The sequence below is a fragment of the Euprymna scolopes genome, chromosome 29 (genome assembly GCF_053919585.1).
Source record: "Euprymna scolopes isolate OS-2025 chromosome 29, ASM5391958v1, whole genome shotgun sequence".
Classification (NCBI taxonomy): Eukaryota; Metazoa; Mollusca; class Cephalopoda; order Sepiida; family Sepiolidae; genus Euprymna; species Euprymna scolopes.
The window spans coordinates 65,797,669-65,810,168 of NC_136510.1; the positions used below are offsets into that span (position 1 = coordinate 65,797,669).

The 12,500-nt window shown below is 25.7% G+C and overlaps 1 protein-coding gene across 17 annotated transcripts in view; it reads right to left on the reverse strand.

Annotated features, from left to right (window-relative positions):
• LOC145252676 (carbonic anhydrase 2-like) overlaps positions 1–12,500 on the reverse strand; it is a 242,182-nt gene that overhangs the window by 117,689 nt on the left and 111,993 nt on the right. For 5 of the 17 annotated variants that reach the window (XM_080112477.1, XM_080112483.1, XM_080112475.1 and 2 more), the window contains exon 2: positions 7,254–7,308. The exons of 9 other annotated variants lie outside the window; for them this stretch is intronic. The gene's annotated coding sequence lies outside the window, so the exon portion shown is untranslated. Of the gene's footprint in view, positions 1–7,253; positions 7,470–7,575; positions 9,335–12,500 lie in introns of those variants that run through there. 3 more of the 17 variants (XM_080112482.1, XM_080112478.1, XM_080112486.1) reach the window with 3 other exon arrangements.

Sequence of the window (12,500 nt, forward strand, 5' to 3'; positions counted from 1 at the left end):
TTGGTCGAGCCCAAGCCATGATTGATGGTAACTCCCGAAGATCCGGACCCAATCCTGCAAGAGTACCATATTTTTTTTATTTTCGCCTTTTTTTTTTTACTTTTTGGAGTGGATTGCTGTACTAAGAATATAAGAAACATGCATTTCCTTTTTTTATTAGAATTTTCCATTACACGAAATTAAGCCACAGCAACGCGTGGCAGGGTACAGCTAGTATATATATAGCATATAATCAGTAGGTGTATATATATATATATATATATATATATATATATATATATATATATATATATATATATATACTAGCATTTCAGCCCAGCGTTGCCCGGATGTTTGGATATGTGCATGTTGAGCAAAAGAAAAAAGTGGTAGTAGGAAGGCAGGCTCGAACCCGTACCGTGAAGGAGGAAAAGAACGGGGAAAAAACGTGACGTCTTTGCTGTTACTACCATCGTCAAACCGGATGTGACGTAGGTTTAAATTAAGGTTAGACAATCGAAAAGAGGGGATGAATTTCGGAAATATCGGCGAAAAAAGCGACTTACCCTGTAAAAACGTGCCCAGTTTAGGGTGAAGAAATTAATGTTTTTAGCCAATTTTTCGATATTTGTCGTCTGAAGGGTCAAGCTTCAAAAGGATACTGATATTGTGAAAATCCGTCTGCTCTGTCGAAAGTTTTAGGCAAACACGCAAACATACATACATACATTTATATATTGATAGCTCAAATTTTCGACCCAAACCGATTAAAAAGCTTGCCCTATCTCTGAATACCCTTTATGTAAAATTTCAAATGTTTAGACCAGAAATTGTCTGAGTAATTTGGTAAAGACCTCAGAGGTCAATTTTTTTTTTTTTTTTAACTTTGACCCCTATTATGACATCCTAACATTTATTGTTTTGCGCTTAAATCAAGTTAGATCTGTTTCCAAGGAATCTATATCTAAAATTTCAAGTGCGTAGACCCAAAATTGTCGGAGGAGTTTGGTAGAGTTCTCAAAGGTCAAATCGTTGAACTTTGCCCCCTTAACAGCGAAATTTCTGGCCGAAAACCGATCACATCGATTTTCCCAAATCTTAATAGTTTAATGAAATAACAGATTAAACCTGTTCAGAAAATAAGGTCGTACATAACGAACAAGGTAGCTAATATTAACATGCCCGACTTCGCATAGACATACAATGGAAACAAAATAAGTTATTTTTGCATATTGTGCTATTAAACTGCCTTTCTTTACTTTACAAAAGTTAATCAGAAAACTATGGCACGTATACGTAAAATACACATTTACATATACACCCGTTACAGATTTCATTCGTACAATTCTTAACAAAGCCCAGCTATTAAACAGTGACCGGTACGGTAAGCCAAACGAACGAAAATAATTATACCCGAATATATTCGCAATCTTAAAAAAATACCCTGATTTTAAGTGCCTACCGATAACCATACCAATTCGCCACTCGCTTGCTTAGCACGGTAGTGAAAAGGACTTTCTTTTAATTATTAATATCATTTAATTAATTCTTTTAATTATTACTATCATTTAATTAAATATTTTAATTATTATTATCATTTAATTAATTCTTTTAATTATTAATATCATTTAATTAATTATTTTAATTATTACTATCATTTAATTAATTATTTTAATTATTAATATCATTCAATTAATTCTTTTAATTATTACTATCATTCAATTAATTCTTTTAATTATTAATATCATTTAATTAATTCTTTTCATTATTAATATCATTTAATTAATTATTTTAATTATTAATATCATTCAATTAATTCTTTTAATTATTACTATCATTCAATTAATTCTTTTAATTATTAATATCATTCAATTAATTATTTTAATTATTAATATCATTCAATTAATTCTTTAAATTATTAATATAATTCAATTAATTATTTTAATTATTAATATCATTTAATTCATTATTTTAATTATTACTATCATTTAATTAATTCTTTTAATTATTACTATCATTTAATTAAATATTTTAATTATTATTATCATTTAATTAATTCTTTTAATTATTAATATCATTTAATTAATTATTTTAATTATTACTATCATTTAATTAATTACTTTAATTATTAATATCATTTAATTAATTCTTTTAATTATTAATATCATTCAATTAATTCTTTTAATTATTAATATCATTCAATTAATTCTTTTAATAATTAATATCATTCAATTAATTCTTTTAATTATAAATATCATTCAATTAATTCTTTTAATTATTAATATCATTCAATTAATTCTTTTAATTATTAATATCATTCAATTAATTCTTTTAATTATTAATATCATTCAATTAATTCTTTTAATTATTAATATCATTCAATTAATTCTTTTAATTATTAATATCATTCAATTAATTCTTTTAATAATTAATATCATTCAATTAATACTTTTAATTATTAATATCATTCAATTAATTCTTTTAATTATTAATATAATTCAATTAATTATTTTAATTATTAATATCATTTAATTAATTATTTTAATTATTAATATCATTTAATTAATTATTTTAATTATTAATATCATTCAATTAATTCTTTTAATTATTACTATCATTCAATTAATTCTTTTAATTATTAATATCATTTAATTAATTCTTTTCATTATTAATATCATTCAATTAATTCTTTTAATTATTACTATCATTCAATTAATTCTTTTAATTATTAATATCATTCAATTAATTATTTTAATTATTAATATCATTCAATTAATTATTTAAATTATTAATATCATTCAATTAATTCTTTTAATTATTAATATCATTTAATCAATTATTTTAATAATTTCTATCATTCAATTAATTATTTTAATAATTACTATCATTAAATTAATTCTTTTAATAATTACTATCATTCGATTAATTCTTTTAATAATTACTATCATTAAATTAATTATTTTAATAATTACTATCATTAAATTAATTCTTTTAATAATTACTATCATTAAATTAATTCTTTTAATAATTACTATCATTTAATTAATACTTTTAATTATTAATATCATTCAATTAATTATTTTAATTATTAATATCATTCAATTTATTATTTTAATTATTAATATCATTCAATTAATTCTTTTAATTATTGCTATCATTCAATCGGCATGTTTGTTCTAACTCAGCAAATTTCAGTTTTAGATAGTTTTATTACGCATGGCAAGTAGAGGGATGACTATTTCACATTATTAGACTTAAAAAAAATTTTAGTGGGTAAGGGACTCTTTTTCTAGGTGCTTCACAATTGCAACATATAGTTCTCCTTATATGCAATGTAATTTTATGCAGGTTAGTATTATCATTATATCTTTTGTATCATTCAAAAGAAACCTAAATAATCTGCTGATGATTTTAATAAAAACAATTTCGGTGGACGAAAATTATAAAAATTCGAGACGAAAATCGTATTTGAATAATCAACGCTGTTCTTGTGTAGTTATCATTTTTATACGAGCATACATGTGTTCAATGAATTTAGCAAAAACCAACGAATAGTCAGATTTCGATGAAATTTTCGGTATTATTCACTTTTGAATTAATTCATATTAAAAAAATATATGACAGGAAATATAAAATAAAACCTGAACAAACTAAGTAATATTTTCACTGTGAATCGGAAAAAAAATGCGAATAAATATAAACATTCTAGAAAATAATTTTTAAAAGATTTAGATGATTTACATTCTTCCAAAATAGTCAGTTATAGATTTAAAACTTTGAGAACGGGCTTCCCATTTTTCTTTAATTATTAGATTTTACTTCCATTATTCATATTGTACGCTTTTTTTTTACATCTGTAAATAAACAATTCTTATACACATCGTAATGTATGCAAAAGTGATGACATCATCGATTGATTCCATGGCGAGCATTGTAAGTTTCAACTGATAAATCCATACAAAAAATACAATTTCAATATTTTACGTCACTCAAATAAGAATTAATTTTTTTCGCTAACATACGGAAGTAAAGTTCATAAATGATATTTTTCGTTCTTCACATGTAAACACAAATAAATGAATTATACATATTCATATAAAAAGAATACTGATTAATATTTTTTGTTAGCATTCTTTAATATTTCATCGAAAAAAGCCGGGAAACGGGTCCTGCTAGTATTATATAATTTATATAAACCTTTGATATTGTATAAATTACACAAACATATAATATTATATAACATAAATATATAAAATTATGGGAATTATATAAACATATAATGCTATATAAATTATTTACATATAAATAAAACACATATTATTATATATACATAATGTATAATGTATAATGTTATATAAATTATATAAACATATGCTTCATAATTTATATAAACATATTAAATTATATATGTCATGTAAACATATGATATATTATTTATATAAACATATAATATATGATTTATATAAATATATAAATTATATAAACATATAATATATAATTTATATAAACATATATTGTATTAATTATATAAACTTATGATATCATATAAATTTTATAGCGATATAAAAACATTATATAAAAACAGAATATATAAATTATATAAAAATATAATATTATATAAAATATACATATATCTATAATCGCCGGGCGCATACCGATTATCATGTTGGTCATTAAGAAACACATTATAAAATGCATTATTTTATTATAAGACACAACAGGAATATTTTGTCACTCAGCTATTTAATTTGTGCGAATTAAAACAGTTTAATTTAGAATTGTATTTAACCTTTTATATTTTTTCATTTTATGCCAATATTTTGTAAACAGTCAAATTATACGAAAATATATTTCCCATTAATTGTTGTCAATGTGTTTTTTTTTTCTTTTGAACGGATATCTCATTTCATGTTGCAGAGACAATCACGCCAATCGTGTAACATAAATGACAATACAAGCGTCAGGCATTCCGTCTTTCGCTCACAATGCAAGTTTATGATGAAGACAAAGGTGCATGGGATTTTCAGTCAACACAGTAAGGATGGATAACATACAGCGCTTAGTATAATTCGACAGAAATTTCATGAGTTCAACAACTGAAGTAGGTCGGAGGTTACATCAGCCGAAACGTTGTACGAATAACAACAAAGATAAGCACAACAGTCCGAATAATCCAAATGATACATCAATATAAAGGTCAACACGTTAAAGATCGCATCCAATTGTTCTCAAAGTTGCCCTTTTAACTTCTGCTTTTGTACCATAATTTATTTTTATTTTCGACCCTATTGCTAATCTGTCAACTTTTCCCCCCAATTTTTCTTGGTTGGAAATTTGAAAAGATTAAAGCCATTTGAAATCATGATTTTTTTTTTAAATATAAAACAAACTTCTACCGACATAAAAAAAAATGAATAATAAAATAAAAATAAACACAGTTTATCTAGAAGAAACCTGAGAGTACAACGGGTGAAATCCCGTAAACATGACAATATATATAAAAAAAAACGCCGGAAGCAAATAATGTCCATAACAATAATAAACATCACATCGAAAATCTAAACATTTTCCTATTTTTAATTTTTTGTTATTATTATTATTATTATTATTATTATTATTATTATTATTATTATTATTATTATTATTATTATTCTGGCAAGAAAAATATAAGTTTTCTAGAATTGTTTCCGAGTTCAGTATTAAGTTAAAGTCTTAAGATACTGAATTAATACAATAAATGTACTTAACTTTTGCTAAAAAAGTAATAATTATCCAAAAATGTATCACTGGTTGGAATGAGACTTGTTTATCGTATCAAAAAAAAAAAAAAAATAAATAAATAAAAATAAATAAATAAAAATAAACACTCTGGCGGCAAAATTCAAATATGTATGGAAGGACAAATTAGACATAATTTATGTCTTTATTTAACATTATTCCGGCATACCGAGCGACTTTTTTTTTGGGGGGGGGGGAGTTGCAGACCCTCCTTCCTTCATTAAAAAATGCATAAAAGTTAATTAAATTCATTAATTATACTACTGACAATGTATTCTTTGAAAAAAAAGTTAGCACTATTATGTATTAATATTAATACAGAATTATAATTGGTTAAGAAAACAATTTATAATCATTGAAAAAATTACACACTGAAAAAATACAGACTTACGTTAAAATGTATCATAATGTTTACGCAAAATTTAAAGTTGATAGACACAAACAGGCGGGTAGTTGAAAAGAGGGGGAGGGTGGACAAAACAGACCGGTTTTCTTTTCAACTCTGCGCATCCGTACTTACCGACATGGAACGTTCGTATAATTTTTGCGATTTTTTAATTAAATTATTTTTCTATGTTCCTGTTTTTCAATTTATTTTTTTTTTACTTTATTTTCCAAGATTATATGAACATTATCTTACGGTGATAATTAAACGTTCTTGTGTGCAATGGAAATATTAGAATCTTACATGTAAAGATTACGTTAAAAATGTAAGCGTAAAAAAATTAGAAATAATTTTTGCAATTATAATTTTTTTGTGTGTGAAATATTAAATAAACGATGCTTAATTCAATGATAATATTGGTAGTTCGAGAAATTATTTTTTCTTCGAATTATATCGAATTCATTAATACGGACGTCAGGGGCTTTTTTCGTAATGTTCCTGTAAAAATTATTTCATTTTATTTTAATTGTTACAAATTACCATGCTTTATTTATATAAAAAAAGCAAAAATAAATTCTTGCGTTTTTTTATTTACTACTGAAAACCATAACTTTAGTAAACGTATTTCTTGTTTAAACAAAATAATACATTTTCACTAAGATTTAAATAAAAATAATTAGTTAATTATATTCCGCGATCATTATTTTATAAATACTGAAAATGTCATTAAAATTGGTTAATTTCCTGATTTTTTGGTGATTTTTAAGTAAAGGGGGGGGGGAGACAAAATGTTTATACATTACTATATGACTATATAAACGGAATACACGTGTTTGTGTTATTTTCAAATATATGTATTCATTCATGTGTTGTATAGAAAACACATGTGCACACACAGGCACAGCTGTGTGTGTGTGTGCGTGTGTGTGTACGTGTTCACACGTTGGTTTGTTAAAAACAAAAAAACAAAAAAACAAAAACAAAAAAAACATAAAACAAAGATACGTGTACCCTAAAAGAGGTTTCTAGTTGACGTACTTGTAAAACTTGTGAAATGAGTAGCAATAGTAGTGCCTTTGTTTTCGTGAGCAAGTATAGAATTGTAACTCACCTCCTCCGAAAATAGAGACGAAGATATGGGTCTTCACTCCAGCTGCAGCTCACAACTGTATGATGAAGGAGAACAAGTGTTAGTGAATGGCCAGCACCGGCCACAGAGACAATGTGAAAGAGGGCTTTATTTGCATCGAATGTTTGGTGGACGATATCATATGTCAATCATACATTTCCGAAAGAGCGTGGTAGAAGACGGAGAAGAAGCAGACATCTTCGGAACGATAAAATAATAACGTGACAACGTTTTTGCATGGAATGTTACGCATAAACAAAACAGAAAAATAGATTTACAGTAGGCCATGCTAGTAAAAACTTACAGACAATCCTCGTCCTTGTATCGCAGTAAAGTTAATTCTCTTCGATCCTAGGAGGTCATCATCCCAGGCATTACATCTTCCATGATTTAACACCGGTCACCTGAGAAGCTTCCCTCATTGGGAAATGTTGACGGATTCGATTATAGTAAACTTTGCACTCCATCAGAGTGCCCTATTCTAGGGAACTGGGGAGCCAAATGCTCCACTATAAACTGACGTCATGTCTTTATTTTGTTGCGGTAGGAGGAGGGAAGGAGAGCAAGTAAAGTTTACTTACGAACATCAAGGGGAGGGTGGAGAGTAAAGGATTATCCTTTCTAGAAAGGCGGAATTATAACTGTTTATGTAATTGTCGATACCAGGCGTTATTTTTTTTTTTTCTTCGGTCCATTTTATTTGGGTTCTCTAACTTTTCTTCTTTTCTTTTTCTATGTGGTTCTCTCAAATTTAAAGAGGCGAGCTGTTTCTGTGAAGCATTATGAAACAATTTACAAATAAATTAATAGCTACACAAGTACAAGCAGTGATAAAAAATATGTTTTAATTTTTAATTTTTTTTAAGATACTATCCAAAAAGGGAAACTCATTTCAAAACCATGTGATTCAGCGTAGTAACAGCTGACGAGTTCTTTGATGCTCGCTTACATTTCAAAATTCTTGGTAACAGTTTCGTTTTAACATATTTTTGTGTTCATGAAAAACAAAACAAAACAAAACAAACAAAAAACAAAAACAACAACAAAAAAAAACAGGATGAATTTATTGTTAGACATTCATGGACAAGCCCATAACCATTGTGTGTATGTGTGTGTTTGTATGCGTGTATTCATACATGTGCGCGCGTGTGCGCGTCATTTGAGGGCACAGAAGTAAACAGAGAGAAGCTTGTTATAACCGCCTACGTAGAAAGAATGTGACACAAGGACGGGATTCAGAGACTTTTCGACGTTCAGAGTTATTTACAAAAATATTTCCTGTCTTTTCAGCTCTATATGCAAGATGAAAAAATTTCAATACAGATCCAAAACGAATATAAAAACAAGGAAATTAAATATAAAGAAAGACATTGTTACAAATCGGACACCATAAAGATGACAAAGTTTATCCATACAAAACAATTATTTGTTATTCGACAACTTGTCAAGACAACGAAAGATTAAAAGTTCGTGAAGAATGAGAATTCAGAGCATCATGACATTTTTTCGTGGGAAAGTTATTTATTTTTTTGTATGTAACGAAAAATTGAATAATCATCTTTGTTTCGGCTGGCGCCGTATGCGTTTGCGCATGTGAAATGGGATAGATATAGAGATATGTGTGTATATTAGCGTGCTTGTTTTGTTAGCGAGATAATGTATGTGCGTTCACTTCGGCTAGCTTTAAGTTTAAAACTTCTGAAATGCACTTCTGATATTAGGCTGTGTAAGGTGTTAGCACCCGTCCTTCTTTCATTGGATTATTCGATTACTTCGATTATCGATAATTATCGATGACATTCTGATACTAAATCTATCTAAGAACACTGACAGGCACATAAAGTAGTTGCAATTGTGTTTTGTGATATTTACACCATATTGGCGTAATATCAGAAAACACAATTGTAACTACTCTTCGATTTTTTTCGGATTTATGCAATTATGGCCATATTTTTTTTTATTATTATTTTTTAAATTGATAAGTTCCTATTCTTCTGATGAGTTAGGGCGGAAAACATTAAAAAATGACATAATAGTTATATGAAACAGACACTATCAAGAATTGAATATTTTTAACGGGCTGAATGAAATAAACGGTAAGATAGACAACATCTTTGAATTTGGAATATAGACTTTTGTCAATTATTTGTATATGCTCTGTAGTTACATTAAGTAAAGGATTGGTATAAATAAATGGTGAAACATAATTGAATAAGCATATTTTCCCATAAATATTATATAGGATATATATATATATGATATATATATATGTATATGATATATATATATGATATATATATATATATGATATATATATATGATATATATATATATGATATATATATACATGATATATATATGATATATATATGATATATATATATGATATATGATATATGTATATGATATATATATGATATATATATGATATATATATGATATATATATGATATATATATATGATATATATATGATATATATATATGATATATATATATGATATATATATATATATATATATATGTATATATATATATATGATATATATATGATATATATACATATATGATGTATATACATATATGATATATATATGATATCTATATATGATATATATGATATATATATATGATATATATATTATATATATGATATATATATGATATATATTATATATATGATATATATATGATATATATATGATATATATATGATATATATGATATATATGATATATATATGATATATATGATATATATATATATATATGATATATATATGATATATATGATATATATCATATATATATGATATATATATATGACATATATTTTTATAAATTACTATATATATACTAGCGGGGGTACCCGGCGTTGCTCGAGTGTTTGTTTCCGGGACGGGGGGGGAGTTTTAAAAATGTTATGGTAGGTAAGTAGGAAGGATCAAACCCGGAGTCATGAGTAAAAGTAGGAAAATAAAGTGTGAAAAAAAAAACAAAAAAAACATCTGCAACGTTAACAGTTCGGCCACCAAGAAAAGTCCATTCCAGTTGTTTAGGAAAAACAAAACAAAAAAAAAAAAACGACTACGGTAGGTCGGCGCGAACGTGAAAATATAATGTGAATTGTCCAGCACGCTAACCACTACGCCACAGAGCACTGCAGCTTAGTTTAGTGATTTTAAATAACTTCACATGAAAGAACTACGAAGCCAAACCGGTGTTCTCTTCTCAACTGTTCCTTGTGAACGATCCCCAAACGGTGTTAAGTGGTGGCAGGGGGAGGAGGAATTTATTAGAGAGAAAATATTTTACCACTTCCATTGATCTTAACCGATTTTGGCCGTGACTTCTCAGCAGAAAAAGTATAGAAATCTAAGATTATCGAGGAATTTGAGAAATAATAAGCCTATAACACACCTCAGATATTGTTCTGCCGTTTGTGCATATTATATTTGCATGAAATATCTTGATTTTTAATCCTATTAAGGTCAAAATCCGACTGGAAAAAATGAGTTCATTTTATTTATATAGATAGATAGAAGAGATGATATATATATGATATAAATATATGATATATATATATATATATTATTTATATGATATAAATATATGATATATATATGATATATATATATGATTATATATAATATATATATATGATATATTATATATATATGATATATTATATATATATGATATATATATGATATATATATCATATATATATTATATATAATATATATATATATGATATATATATATATATGATATATATATGATATATATATGATATATATATATATATATCATATAATAACTTTAAGTGGACTATGCTATATATAGGTTTGCGTGTATGTTCGTACGCATACATCGGCATGCTTTTGTATAAATATATATGTATATATATACCTATATATACATATATATATCATATATACATATCATATATACATATATATATGATATATATCTCATACATATATATATGATATATATATATGATATATATATATTATATATATCCTATATATATCATATATATATCATATATATATCATATATCATATATATATATGATATTTATATCATATATATATGATATATATATCATATATATATGATATATATATGATATATATATCATATATATATCAGATATATATCAGATATATATATACATCATATATATATGATATATATAATATATATATATGATATATATATGATGCATATATATATCTGATATATATCTGATATATATATGATATATATATCATATATATATATATGATATATATATCATATATATATATGATATATGATATATATATGATATATATCTGATATATATAGGATATATATGATATATATATCATATATATATGTATGAGATATATATCATATATATGTATATATATGATATGTATATATGATATATATATGTATATATATAGGTATATATATATATATATATATATGATATATATATATATATATATACATATATATTTATACAAATACATGCCGATGGATGCGTACGAACATACATTCAAACCTATATATATAGCATAGTCCACTTAAAGTTATTATGTCAATCACATAAACTCCAAGTGACTCTTCCCCTTATTAGCCAGCAATCAATTAACTATTAACTGCAGCAGGTTTAATTTCCGAGAAAATGTGACACCGTTTGTTGTTAACTTCCTCAAATCTTGCTAAAGTTTAACATTTTGAGAACGGTGTGAGTTGGACAATACCTCTTGTGTGACGCCATGATCTAGAGGTGGACGGCTTGAACGGTCGCTTTGTAGGATTAAATTTTAGCGCGGGCAGGCACGTCGTCAAAAGCTCGTGTTGCACGCCCCCCACAATCAACTTGAAGGTGATAACGGCGATTTTGGCACCACGGTTCACGATGTGTTTTCCTGACCATGAATAATTGAAAAATAAGAATGAAATCGTTAATATCTCTGTCGCTGATTAATCAACATGATAATAATTAATCAACATGGACACTAATAAAGTGGCAGTAGCTACGTAACCGTAGTTGCTTGATAGTTGTTTCGTTTGAGCGCGATTTACTTTATGTTTATCTCAAGGAAACAGGTTAAAAAAAGCCTTTAAGAACTTTTTTTTATTGTTTAAATTTTTTTCCCATTCAATAACACTGCCATTTTGTTTATGACTTTTTGTTAGATTATTTTCCTTGCCTATGTTTTAATATATCG